This window comes from Rhinolophus sinicus, chromosome 5, assembly GCF_057876585.1.
Source record: "Rhinolophus sinicus isolate RSI-liver-muscle chromosome 5, RSI-T2T, whole genome shotgun sequence".
Taxonomy (NCBI): Eukaryota; Metazoa; Chordata; class Mammalia; order Chiroptera; family Rhinolophidae; genus Rhinolophus; species Rhinolophus sinicus.
Genome location: NC_142505.1, coordinates 54,876,833 through 54,890,980, shown reverse-complemented (window position 1 = coordinate 54,890,980; position 14,148 = coordinate 54,876,833). Strand labels below are relative to the sequence as shown.

Below are 14,148 nucleotides of genomic sequence, written 5' to 3'. Positions count from 1 at the left end.
CTACTATAATATTGTATGTCAACTGTAATTTAAAAGTAAAAAAAAATATTAAAAGAAGAAAGTATTTACACCATGAAAATTGGCATACTCTATAATAAGAGTATCTCCCTAACCCCCAGCCAGTTGTTAAAAATTTACCACCATACTATATATGGAGTAGAAAAGATGGTCTTGAGGACAGATGGAACTTTCAAAGAAAGCCTCTCTGCCTGGTTATTGTGATGGAAGCCCTAGATCACAGGCCTCTTCTTAATGCTGAACTCTTTCTGATACAGGACCAGTATTATGCCAGTGAGTTTTTTTAACGTAAAATTCGGCCCCTAAAGCACATTTTGTTCCAGTAGCTGTCCCCAACTGAGGCTTGATGTCTGCGTACTATGTTGTCTGTTGTGTAGGAGAAAATAGAACTATCTTTCTTCAGTGGTGTGATCCTGTTTTTTATCTTTTGTCTTCCTTACTTTGCTTTTCTGTTCACAGTTCTTTATGCTCTGAGTTGTGAATCTGGCAGAATGGGCTGGTGGTTCAAGAGGAAACTACATCCTACCGGCTGTATTTTATTCACATATTTTTCCTTTTCCTGGGCTCAGGAGTATCCATGCTCTACCATTAAGGGAGTAAGCACAATGTGGAGGATGCAGCAGGAAGAAGTAGGTTAAAAAGTCCCTACCCCATTCCTGCCTCTATTTTTGTTTCTTCTATTGTATTTTGGTAACATGGAACTCTTACCAAGTTTCACGTTAACATTTTACTACTTTTAAAATTGTTCAAAAGTGCTACTTTTGAAAAATGAATCCTGAGGACCTACTCATGGTTAGTGATTTCTAGAAACATTTCTGTAAATGAGAAAGATCTCCTGACATTTTAGGTAGAGTTGGCTTGCTGAGAAAGCTGAGGGAGGATTTACCCTCCAATATGTGATTTCTGGTTTGTTATTGAAGAAACATTTCTCTGTAGCGTTTTGAGGTGAAGACTCTGAGTTCAAATACAGTAATATTTGTTCCATTGAAGGACTTGGTCTATAAATTGTCTTTCTATAGTGACCATTTAATATAAACAGACTTCTGAATTTACATACCTAAGACATGTCTAAATATAATATTTACTGAATGTTTCCTATATAAGTGACACCATACTAAGGTTTTTATAGAATAACCCGTAGTAATCTCATTTAATCCTTGTAAGAGCCCTTTGAGGTTGATATTATTATCAACTCTATTTCTAGATAGTGAACTGAGACTTAGAATATTAAGTTATATGCCTGGATGACAGAACCACCTCTGTTACCCTGGTGACAGTCAAGGATTGAACTCAGGTCATTTGATTTCAGATCTCGTGCTCTTAACTAGTATACTTAACTACCTCTTATAGTTCAGTGGTCATCTAAGACATTGACCTTGCTTTGCTTCCCCTCACTGGGAAGTTTTTGTGTCATTTTCACAGGAATCTGTGTTTGCGGCAGAACTCTAAGGATTTGTGCCAAAGAGCTCCTGTGTTCTTACAGCCCAGGATAATGAGAAGCAGGGAAAGGAGGTGCAGAAGCTTGAAAAGGGAAAAAGTAGAGGCTGGGGCAAGTTCAATAGCCTAGAGATTTTGAGAAACAACTGGAGAGACTTGTTTTCTACTCTAAGTAGAAATTATTTTATTGTTTCCACTAATTTTCATTTGTCTAACAGACAGAACCCATGGCTTTCTTCCTTCAGTGTTATACAAAGTAGAAGAACCAGAGAAAAACAAGGCTGAGTGGAAATTCAAGTCCAAGGATCCCCAAATACAATGTCTATATTTGTAATCATTGTGCTTCAAGTAACAGATGACCAAAGCACCAATCCTAATCAGAAAACTTGTGGAGTTGTAAGTAGGAGTAAAGGAAGTATTTTGTGAAATGCAGTGACCTTCTTGGCAAGAACAGCAATAATAATGGCTAACATTTATTGCGAGCTCATTCTATATCCAGTCATTGCTCTTTCCAGAAGTGCATTGTACTGCTGATGGTATGTATAAGCAGCTAAGCTCTCATCAGTGAACTGGCTGGTCATCCATGGACACTGCTGAAGTGAGGAGAGCCCAGTGGGAGAGAAGGATGCTAGTAGAATCAGTGCTATGGAGATAGGTGAGTTGCAACCATCAGCCAGTTAAATATAAAAGCATATAGATGTGGGGCTGGTGACTTCAGTGATCTCTAAGGGGGCTATATCACTCTTCCTTGCCAAATGGAAACAAAGATGCCCGATAACGGTCTCTCTGGTCAGCATTCATCCTCTCTTGGGCTGTTTCACAATAAGTGAAAATTTACCACCTGTAGTACCATTGATGGGGCCAGTGGGACTAGGATCCAATTTATCATAAATAACAGGAATAAATCCTGCTTGCAAGTGGGATATCAGAGATGATGATGATGATGATGATAATTAATAAACAGATAACATTATTGAGCACTTTCTTAGCGTGTGCAAGCTATTGTTCCATTTACTTTACATTTAATTATTACAGTTGCACTATAGTAAGCCCTGTTAACCCTATTTTATGAATGAGGAAACTGACACATGGAGAATCTAAGTTACTTGCCCAGAGTCATAAACTTGAAAGTGATGGAGTTGAGTCCAGGTAATCTGGAGCCAGAGCCCAAATCCATAGCCCTGTAGGTGTGAAGCAGACCACAGGTGCTGTGGAAGTGATATATTTAAAATGAAGACAGCAGCCAATTTGTATGCCGGGAACTTGTCTCTCTTGGCCTTGATTTTGGAAAGAGGGTGACTTGTAGATGATCTAAGTTTAAATTCTAGGCCCTAGAGTCAGAATTGTCCTTGCTTGCTGGCAGCTTAAAAAGATCCTCTGGTAAGCATGAGCCTTTCTTGATGTGCTCACGTCTCAGACTGTAGTAGCGGCCACTGAGGCCAACTTCCCTGGGAATCTTTAGGAAATAGAAATAACCAAGGGAAAATGAACCGTAATTACCTGGCATTAAGTGGAGACCTTTTGTGTGAAAGGCATGTGAAGATAGGCCTTTCAGAGATTTAATGAGCCTTATCACGGGCCTTCAGCTTTTCTGAATATATTTGGAGGTAATAAAATGTTGGACCTTGCTTTCAAACCAAATTATACCACAGCATCATTTTGAAAGACCTTTGGAACAAGTGACTGAAAGTTTTTTTTCTTCCTCCTCCCTGAAGATAGAATTAGTCTCTCCTTATTAATGAGAAACCAGAGTAATTTCAGAAGATGGCCAGTAAATAAAAGTGTTTAATGAAATGAAACAGAATCTGATTTGTAAAAATGAGCTCAAAGGAGCACTGCATCCTGGTTGTCATTCATAGCTTTGTTCATTCATTCAGCAAATATACTTTAGAATCTCCTGACTGATGCCACACCCTAAGCTAGGCACGGGATAAACTGCAAAGAACCTGATGGATACAGAGGTCATAGACAATTAACAAGTAGAAAAACAAACAGCAAATAATTAGAGCTTTTGAAAAGTGCTAAGAAGGTAATAAGAGGTGCTGTACTGGGAAGTAATGACCTACCCTACTAGGTCAAGGACACAAGCTCAGGGGACATGACGTTTCCTGAGGTCACCTTGGAACCACTCATCACATAAAATGAACAATCAGTCAGCGTATATGTTTGTAGAAGAAGTGTCCCTTTTATTGACAATGCATTCAGTCTTTTTGTGTAATTCTGTACCTGTTTGCGTTCCTCTGCCCTCTTATATCCTTTCTGTGGCATCTAGGGACATCCAGGGATGTTTTGTACAAAATATACGGACACTTTTCTTTCATACTATGTACTCACTGTTCCAAATCAATTTCTGGCATTGTATCTCATGGCTCATTTGCCGCAAAAGTAGGGTGGTTTTAGTTAACATAGGAAGAATTTCAGGACAGGAATATGCCCCCTTTTCCATTCTGTGGTACATTTGATTGAGTAAACTGAATTTAAACAGAAGGCACCTGCTCCTCATGCAAGGTGACCTGTCCTGGGTGAATTAAATCATGTCTCGTGTTGCTTAAAAGACATTGCTACTCTAGAGAAGTGTTGAGAGGGACAAAAAGCATCACAGAGTTTACTCTCCCCTTATGCTCATCTTTTACAATAGTACAAGAGAATTCATCACCATATGTTTTAAGAATAAAATTATTGGAAGCTTTCTTTAAAGTGTGCTCGTTATATTTTTTGTACTGTAAACTATCTGGTAAATTTAATTTATATGCAATTTATTTTAATGACTAGTGTTGATATTATGATTAATCCTTCATTTACTTAATTAGTAACACTTGACTTTATGTACCCAAAATGTCCAATTTTCACACTGATATTTTTTCAGTTAAATAAAATTATGTTTGGGGAAGATAAAGCTTTTTTTTCCTTCTAATTTTGAAGCATGCCTTTCAGTTTTTGATCTTCATTAGCACCAAATATAAACCCGGTGAGAGTACAAGAGGAGTATGTTGCTAATGTATCGCAGAGAAGGCTGTAGTAGTTTGGCATGGACTGAGACTGTCTGGGTTTGAATTATGGTGGCAGCACTCATGGGCTGTTGACATTTCGGAAAGGTACTTCACGTCTTTGTGTCTGTTTCCTCACCTTTAAACTGGTAACTACCTCATAGTACGCATGCACCTACTATGGACCCCGGTAACTACCTCTCACGTGAGAGAATGAATTTAAAGACCACTTAATGTGATTTTAATATTAACATTGTTATTCAGGTAATAGGATTTGGAGGAACGAAGAGTGACTTCCGGAGGTCGTGACTCTAGTCCCTGCTCCAAGGTAACACTTCCCTAGTCCATCTCAGATTAATTTCATGGTTCTCAGCTCAGATAATGAGTTCCGCCCTGCATGCACAGCTGTGGACAAGGCCATCCCCAAAGTCACAGGCTAACCGAGGCACATTCATAGCACATCATTTTCCTTCAACATTTGCGGGAATTAAGAGTATGTATGTTTGTTTTAAAATCAACCCAATTATATTATGCAGTAGCATGCAAAACTTGCATGAATCTTCAAAGTCCTAGGCTGGCTTCAACAATTGTTTTCATTCATAGTGGTGAGCGTAAGATTGTATCCTGCCAGGACCTTAGGATCATTCATTCTCTTTTGTTATTCTGGGTACTTCAATGGAAATGTTTTAGATACACTAGAAAAACTGATGAGCCATTGATCTGTTGGAAATATTTCTGTCAGGAAATTCCAGGATTTTCCTCCATCACCCTTTTATCATTGTTAACATTTTTGGGTGGGTGGGAGGGCATTAATGTTATTATCCAGCTGATTTTGTGCAGCTGGTAAAGTTCTAAAGGGACTGTAAGTTGGTTTGACGTACAAGGTCCTTTGGCTGTTTGGGAGGTGGTCTTGGTCCTGGAAATGCCTGTCTCTCGGCTTGTGGAATTCTGCTATTGCTTCATTCGCGCATTTCCCGTATTCACGACACACTCCCTTTCCCTTTATTCAGAGCTCCAAGCCCTCTTCTTCTCACGCTCTTTTCTTTCCCATAAGCCCCAGTGATCAGCCCAGATGTTTCTCTGAGCTCTATGCAGTTTTATGTACCATGTCCCTGAAGTAAGACCTAGCTGGACCATCAGCTCTAATGCATCTTTTGTGTTATACCCAGTCTTATATTATATTAAAATAAGACTGGGTCTTATATTAATTTTTGCTCCAAAAGGCGCATTAGGAGCAAAATAAGTCCGGCTAGGTCTTATTTTTTGGGAAACATGGTAGTTGTCTCCTTATCACCTCCTCTCAGCTGCCTCAAGGAGTTTTGAAGAATGAATTCCTAGATTAGTGAAGGGCGTCTGTTTACACGTGCCACAAACTTAGGAGTCATTCTGGGTTCCTGCCTCTTCCTCGCCTTGACCTCACCCCCCCCCCCCAATCCATTTTGTCATCAGGTTATTTCTATTTTATATCCTGAATATCTCTGGAATCTAATCATTTCCCTTCCTTCATACTGTCACCCCTTCTTGTCGAGCTACCACCGTCTTCCTCTTGTTCTTTTCACCAAGTAGCTGGTCTCTGCCTGTTTCTCCGGCGTCATCACGTACTGCTCTCACTGATTCTCTGCAACTGCAGCCTCCTTGTCAGGCTTTCAGGGCCACTGTTGTGCCAGGTTCTCGCTAGACAGTGCCTCCCCTTTACCTGGTAAACGTCTAGCCCTCCGTGAGACTTCAGCTTTCTGTCCCAGTCTAAGGATGGTTACCTTGTTTTCTACTTATTTCCAGTTGTGATTATATATTTATTATACGCAGTAGTGTCATTTAATTATGTCTGTGGGTGATGTGAAGTCAAGTGTTCTTTCCAATGGTTGTATCCCCAGCACTTAGAACAAGCACTCCGTAGTTATTTTTAACTGATTGAGGGGATGATTTGCCACACTACAAGCCAGGGCAAATTCCCATGTGGATGGAAGGGGGCGGATGTACTGGCATATCCCCCACAAGTCTACTAGATTGAATTGCTGTTCTTAAGGAGGAAAAATTCATCTTTTAGGCCTGGTGTCAAGTACAAAGCTGTTTGGAGCAAATGATATTGGGCCTTAAATGGCAGACTAAGTAGTTTAAATTGTATATGAGATGCACTGGGAAGTTAGTGTAGGTGGGGAATCCCCGGCTAGTGATCTCCAACCTGGGCATCCCTGGGGAGGTAGAGGTGAACGTATGTTTCATGCTCTGCTGAGACCAGGAGGACCACTGGATCCTTGAAAGAGGCCTGGACGTACTGGAATAAAACTCATTCCCCACAACTTTGCCTTAACAAGAAGGCATCAAAGGTCAGATTTCCAGGTTCCAAAGCGAGACTCTTTTTATTCATAGCTGACTATATCACATTGAGGAGGAAGATGATGAAAGTAGGCACGATGGATGGATTTCTTTTTCTCTCTGTGCCAGATTCTGTGCCAAGCGCTCACATGAAATGGGTGATACTATTTTCCATATTTTATGAGTGAGGAAACAGGTTGAAGTTACGTAACTTGGCCAGTGCCTCACAGAAACGTAAGTGGGTGAGCTGAGATTAGAAGCCATTTCTGACTGACTCCAAAGCTGAGGGTCTCAGCTGCCAATAATCCCAGTAGGACAAATATTAATAAGCGTAAATGTTATTAGCAATAATAGCATCCTTACTGTGTTCCAGGCACCAACTCAGCGATGCACATTTATTTTCTCCTTTTACTCTGATAAGCCAGGTAAGAAAACACTTGTTGCTATGTTCCTTGGAAGACTGAAAATTCAGTAGTTCCACTAGCCAGCATTCCTTGGGTCCTAAATGTTCAGTTATAATAATAATAAACTTGAAACAATATAGGTGAAAAATGGAGAGAGACCCTGAAGAAAGACTGGCCATTATGTCATTGTACTCTTAAAACATCGCTAATATACTTTGTGCCCACTAGTGTTTATTCTATAACGAGCCTTTAATATACCTCAATGGCCATAGGAAACCCCTGCTTTGCTTTCTAATGTCTGTACAAGACTGTGGTGATAATAATAGTTGTTCTTGTTTGTTGCTTGTTTGATGTGGTTTGATGCAAAAGTCTGCCGAGCCTAGAGAAAGACCACGTGCTGCAGGTTAGGAGCTCAGGCGTTGGAGTCTGAGTTCAAATCCTGACTCTGCTACTTACTGGTTATACCAGCCTCCATTCAGTGATTTGTCAAATGTCTACCGAGCATCTGCTGTCTGTCAGGTGCTGTGTTAGAAACAGGGGTTACAATGGGGAACAAAATGGACATGACCCTGGCTCTAGTGTTGCTTATATTTCAGTTCAAGAGATTTCAAATAATCACACAAATGAGTTTCTGATAAGCTTCATGACAGAGAAATACTTGGTGATGTGAGAACACAGAACAATGAAATGACTGGGCACAGAAGGCTACCTCAAACTATGTAATTGTAACTGTCAGGGATGTATGCAAAGTTCTCAGCATGGTATCTAGTACATAATAAGTGCTCAATAAATGGGAGCTATTGTTATTATACGGTTAATTTTCCCAGGGAAAGAACCGTAGAAACAAATACAGTAGTGGATGACAATATGGTTGACTTTTGTCAGTACATGAACTTTATAATACAATCCTTTGAACCTCGTTATTTGTGTTTTCTAGACAGAAATGAGGTTGGAATGGTTGCTTGGAAGAGTTGTTCAGGCATAGGCCGTTAATGACGACCTCTAGACACAGTCATCTTGTGCCCCAGTTAGTTCCAAGATAAGGTCAAACAGAAATAACTAGAAGTGAAGGCCTTTGGGGGCATTGCTTGTTGGGGAAATTTTGATTCATGGTCTCATTAATGCCTCATCAGCCTCTTGACCATTAGTCTGAGCAGGTAGCTCTGTATGGGGACCTTTATTCTCTGTCAGCCAAGACATGTTTGTCCTAATGATGATTGGTTTCAGAGTCTCAACCACTGGTCCCCGACTAGGAAGCACTATGCATATCTAAACAGGTTCTCATCGCTTTCAGCCTGTGTGCAATTTAGCAGCAAGAGATTTCATATCTCACAGCGTTCAATAGCCCTACTTAATTAGGAACTGCTTGGGAGTCGGGCCAGCTGATGGCCATAACTACCGAAGTGGACATGTTTGCCATGAAAAGGCAGAGAAATGAAATCTCTCTAGTCCTTGGGTAACTGAGCAAGAGACCAGAGAATTGTCAGGGGCATGTGTTCTCATTGGCCTTCCCGATCGTAGAACTTCTTTCCAGGGTATGACAACATAGTTGGGACACCCCAGGAGGGAACAATGTGGTGAATAAGAACTCAAAACTACACCTGTCTACCTTTGCTGGGGGTGCCCTCTTGTTTAATTGTTAGTCTTTCTCCTTATTCCTAGACATGTATTTTCACTTTAGGGGGAAAAACTTTAAGGCAGTGCTGATAAAACAGATCTTCCTTAAACAAAGAGCAAAGCACCAGGATTACTCAGCACATATTCAGTGATGAATTTACATGAAGCTATTGCATATTATATACTGGCGAAGACCATGGCCTTGGAGTCAGACGGTCAGGTCTTGACTCTGCCACCTGCTAACTGTGGACTTGAAGCAAATTGCTTGCCTTCTGAGTCTCTGTTTGCTCATCTTTAAAATAGGGAGCACAGCTAAAACTACCTCAAAGAATCTACCGTGGAAAATTAAATGAGCTGTTTGCAAAACACCATGCACAGAAGCTGGCAAGAACCAAGTGCTACGTGATAGTTGGCTGATTTGTGAATTCAGTTTCTGACTTTTGCTAGTTGAACTTACTACTAAATTGAGACAGCAGGGTGGGTTCAAAAGCTAGAAGACTCACATTTTACACACACACACACACACACACACACACACACACACACACACACATCCCAGTCCGTAGGACACAGTAAGGCTTCAGTAAATATTAGTTTCTTTCCAGTTGCAGTCATGCTGACAACCAAGGCTGAACTGCACAAATATGGAGTTGATCTATGATGGTAATTATTAACATTTGTATTACTTTAGCATTTAAAAAGCTCTTTCAACATACATTGCTTTAGTAAGTCCTTACCCATACATTATTGTATTACTCCATACAATAGTCCTGGCAATCAGGGAGGTAGGGAAGTATTTGGGGCTCTGTTTGTTTATTTACTCTTTCTTTCATTCAACCAAAGCAGATGGGTGCCTGTAATGTCAGGTAAATCCTGGTGAACCATATGGATGAGATCCCTGTCCCCATGGTCCGAAGGGTCTTGGGTGACCCTCCAAATGCATATCTTAAGATACTAAGAGGTGAAATAAGCAAGGTAGGTATTTCTAGTGATTAACGTTTTACAGATGAGAATAACAGAGTTAGCCAGGCTGATAGTGACAGAGCCAGACCTGAAACTCCTAACCCCCTGTCTTTTCCATTGGATCCTACTGCCTGCTTCGTAGAATATATAATTTGGAACGAACGCTAGAGATAGCCTAGTATAACCATTTATTTTACAGATTAAAGGCAAGGGGCGTAACATGGGTAAAGGATATACTCAGCACCATCCCTGCTGTGGGAGTAGCTATCAGTTCCAATGAGGAAACCTTTGCACAGGATGCTAAATCTTTCCAGGTAGACAGCTATTCTGCAATTATATAATAGCTGCATTTCAATAGACATTGTAATTGTCAAAAATCGAGTTAAAATGTTTGTTTCAGGCGACACAGTTAAGGGGCACTAGAAAGTTTCAGGTTGGCAAATCAAAGGTTTTTTGTTTTTTTGTTTTTTTAGAAAGAACTTAAGAAATAAGAATATTGCTTTATAGTCATAAAATCTAAAAGCCACTAAGCAAATCCTGCACTTGATAACATCTAGCTTTCCTTTAAGAGTAAAGCGCTTCCGCTTCCTGTCATGCCAGCACTGTCGTTGTGTGTGCAGACCTTGATCACACACTGTTAAGGAAGATGGAGTTCAAGCAACTCAAGCAAACCAGACGTACTTTGTTGATGCGATGGTTTCTTCCTCTGCAGTGTGGAGCCAGCTCTCTGTGGTGACTGAGTTTTCATCAAAGCAGCTGGAGAGCCCACTCTGGGCCAGACCCTATTCTCGGCACAAAAATAAACAGAACAGATCCTGTCCCCCCCCGATGGAGCTTGTATTTTATATACGAGTAATGATTAAAGGAAGGGAGGGAGGGAGGAAGGTGAGATTATATCAGGCAGTGATAAATGCTAGGAGGAATTATCAAGCGGGGTAAGGTGAGGTAGAGTGAAGGGTAGAGGTGTGTGCCCTGTTTCAGATAGGGTGACTGAAGAGGGCTTCTCAGGGCCATGCCAAAGCTGTGATTGTAGTGAGAGGGAGCAGCCATGTGGCTCCCTGGAGGAAAAGTGTCCTAGGCAGAGGAGGTAGCACGTGCAAAGGTCTGGAGGTAGAAACATACCAAACCTGACGGAGGAAGGCCTGTGGGGCTGGAGGGAAGGAGTGACAGAGAAGAAGCTGCACAGGGTTGGGGACAAGAGCTGGTAGGATTTTACTGTGGGTGAGATGAGAAGACACAGGAGGTTTCTGACCAGAGAAGGGATGTGATCTGACTTAGGTTTAAGGAGGCCCCTGAGTGTGAATAGGCTATAGACACACTGGCCAAAGCTGAGATTGTTAGGGAATTATTGCAGCTGTTGAGCCAAGACACGGTGGTGGCTTGATTTGGGAGGTAGAGTTGGAGTTGGCAAGAAGTGGTTGGATTCTGTTCATCTTTCTGAAAGGATACACTGCTGAGCTCCAAGGAGTTTGGCCTGTACAGGAGATGTCATATGGGCGCCCTGTCATTCGTGGGCTCCGCTGTGTGTCTGTGTGAAAGACATAAGGTCCACTAATGGAGGCGGTTCCTTCCAATCAGAAGGTGTGTGGAAATGCCTTAGGACACGTGTGCAGAAATAACTGTGGGTGGGCATGTAACGTATGCGCTCTCTTCCTCTGTGTGCATTCCCCACCTCTGTACACTTACGGCATTTCTTCCCAGCTGTTCCCCACTCCTGATAAAATGCACTCTTGAGAAAGGATCAGCCATTTTAATACTTCGTGTGATTTTAAGTCAGTATGATACCTTTCCTAGATGTATTTACATTTAAACCTTACATCGAAATCTTTGATGACACACAGATTTCATCTCATATGCTAGCTTGAATCAGTGACAGTTGTTGCCTAGAGAACTGTACTGAGAAAGTTTCTGAAGCTGCTTCCAGGCTCAGCAAGGAAGAGAAAACTTGATAATATCTGCCGTTACAGGGACGAGGAGTGGCATATCATACGTGCCTAGTATTTGATAGCCTAGCTTTGGCTGCCACAAAAAAATATTTTTTTGATTCATATTTCCCCTTGTGGAGCGATTTTAGTCATAAGTAAGTAAGTAGGCATTAGACATCAGTAAGTAGGCAGAGGAAATATTTTTCCTTTTCACTTTTTGAGGCCCACCTGCCTCTGAAATCACACCAAGGAGATCATTGGCCCAAAGAACGGATTGTAATATGTGAAGGTGTTGATGAGTTAGGTGCTATAAAACCCGAGTGTTCCAGGAGACATAGGACTTTTCCTTCATAGGTAAGGTCTTTGCCAGGTCAAAATACAATTTCTGCGCCATTCCTCACTGCCACATGTGCTGTAATCAACACTCACTTGGTACGAGTTCTGTTTCTATCCCCAATATGTACCGCAGGGCAGGCCCTTGCCGCAGCTCCACACTGTTTCCCCAGAATACTGGCTCTAGGAAATGTGTGTTGAATGAATATTGACTGAGAAGATGCCTGGAGGAGCCTTAAGTTGTAGCCCAGAATTAAGGTAAATGATGACTAAGGCAGTAGCACTCTTTTGAAAGTGGAAAGCTCCTATTAGAATCATAATCACTCTAGCTATGTGGTTTAATGAACATTATTAATAATTAGAGTAATAATAATCCTAATAGCTCATCTTGAGCATTTCTGTGTGCCCGACACTAGGCCAAGTGTCTGATGCTCATTATCAATCCTGGGAAGTGGGTCCTCATTTGTTAGACGAAGACATTTAGGCTTCAGGTCACCTGCCTGAGGGTACAGTGCTAATAAACTGTGGCTTCCAAAGATCAAAAGAAAACACCAAGACTTCCCCGTTAGGAAATCTTGCCTTTTATCTGATAAATTGGAACTTTCTCTCACAGGGCCATTCCACTGGAAAACGCAGAAGGAACAAACTTTGGGTAAGTGGGAGATTTGTCTGTCTTTTGCCATCGTGAAAACCCAAAGTCATGGGAGTCTGGAAGGGCCTATGGAGTGGTTCTTTTTTTTTTCCTGCTAATATCCATTAAAAGAAAACCTGATTTTCTCAACAAAGATAACCTTTTCCCAAATACGTTGACAAGTGGGATGTGAAGGTCCAAGTGAGTTTCAAGGTAAAGAGGAAAGGGGAGTCTCAAAGTTTTCACACCTAAACTTATGCTTTTGAGGAAAACCAGGTGGCTGGTGAAGTGGGCAGAGCTGGGGCTAAGGGCCAGCAGATCCCACATTTTGTTTCTTTGGACCGAGTCTGCACACCACGTCCATTGTTGTTATTTTAATACTTTTCTTAAAAAGACTCACTCTGTTAAATTTATTTACTTAAAATAGAATTTGTGAACTCCCACCATGAATGGAAAACCAGCATCAGTAAATAGAGTGATGTTATGTAGCTATAGATATATCATAATAAGATATATGTAATAATAATTCGGAAAGAGAAAGCGATATATATATATATATATATATATAGATATAGATATAGATATAGATATAGATATAGATATAGATATATATAGTGAAAATAGGGTAATGTTATTTCATGTTTAAAAAGTAAAGACTATAAATAATAAATATAAATAAGTTTCCCTGAGTGCAGAATGGAAATATTTATGAGCACTTACCAATAAGGGGATATTTACCTTGTCACTTAGTTTAAAGAAAAAGATGAAAAGATGATTTCCCCCCCTCAGGTTTCATATTAATCAGTACCAAGAATCCTAACATATATGCATCTATATACCCACACATATATATTTAGGATATAAGCATTATATATATATATATATATATATATATATATATATATATATATATATATATATATATATATAAAATATATTGTATGTATTAAATGGAGAGAAAGTAAAAAAAATATATATAGTAATTAAAAAAAACGGTTATAACTTAGCTTTTTAATAGTGGTCGGTAGTCCTTTGACGATGGAGACCTGCCTATGAGGCAGTAAGCTCAGTCACCATTTTCTGCTTGGGTCAGACCAGGAGTGCCTACCTGAGTCCTTCTTGTGGAAAAGTGAGTTTAAGAGACTTGTGAAATCAGACCTGCTTCTTCCAGCTTGCTCTTCCTGAGCCCTTGATTCAGGTCTGAGTTCTGCCATTGTAGAAAAACGTGGTTCCCAGAGAGGTCCATGCTAGCACAGAGCTCATGATGCATGACATGACTCCTGTGGAATAAATCCTCTTGGCTTGACACTGTGGAGAGTAAAGCTTCCTCCACAGGAAACCCAAACAGATGTTCTTCCATACCGCTTTAAGGCATTTTCTATTCCACCAGTGGGAAATGCTTCCTAAATTCATTTCCTATCCCCCTGCTCTCTATGTGGCCCCAGCTTGACATTGCTCTAAGCAACTATAGTAAAGTGAATTGGTTCGATCTTGCCCAACTGTGTCCCGGGGCTGCT

General features: G+C 40.7%; 1 protein-coding gene across 7 annotated transcripts in view; it reads left to right on the top strand.

Moving 5' to 3' along the window:
• FHIT (fragile histidine triad diadenosine triphosphatase) overlaps positions 1-14,148 on the top strand; it is a 1,364,996-nt gene that overhangs the window by 109,971 nt on the left and 1,240,877 nt on the right. The window contains exon 3 of one of the 7 annotated variants that reach the window (XM_019728376.3): positions 12,614-12,652. The exons of 4 other annotated variants lie outside the window; for them this stretch is intronic. The gene's annotated coding sequence lies outside the window, so the exon portion shown is untranslated. Of the gene's footprint in view, positions 1-4,706; positions 4,771-12,613; positions 12,653-14,148 lie in introns of those variants that run through there. 2 more of the 7 variants (XM_074313196.2, XM_088798525.1) reach the window with 2 other exon arrangements.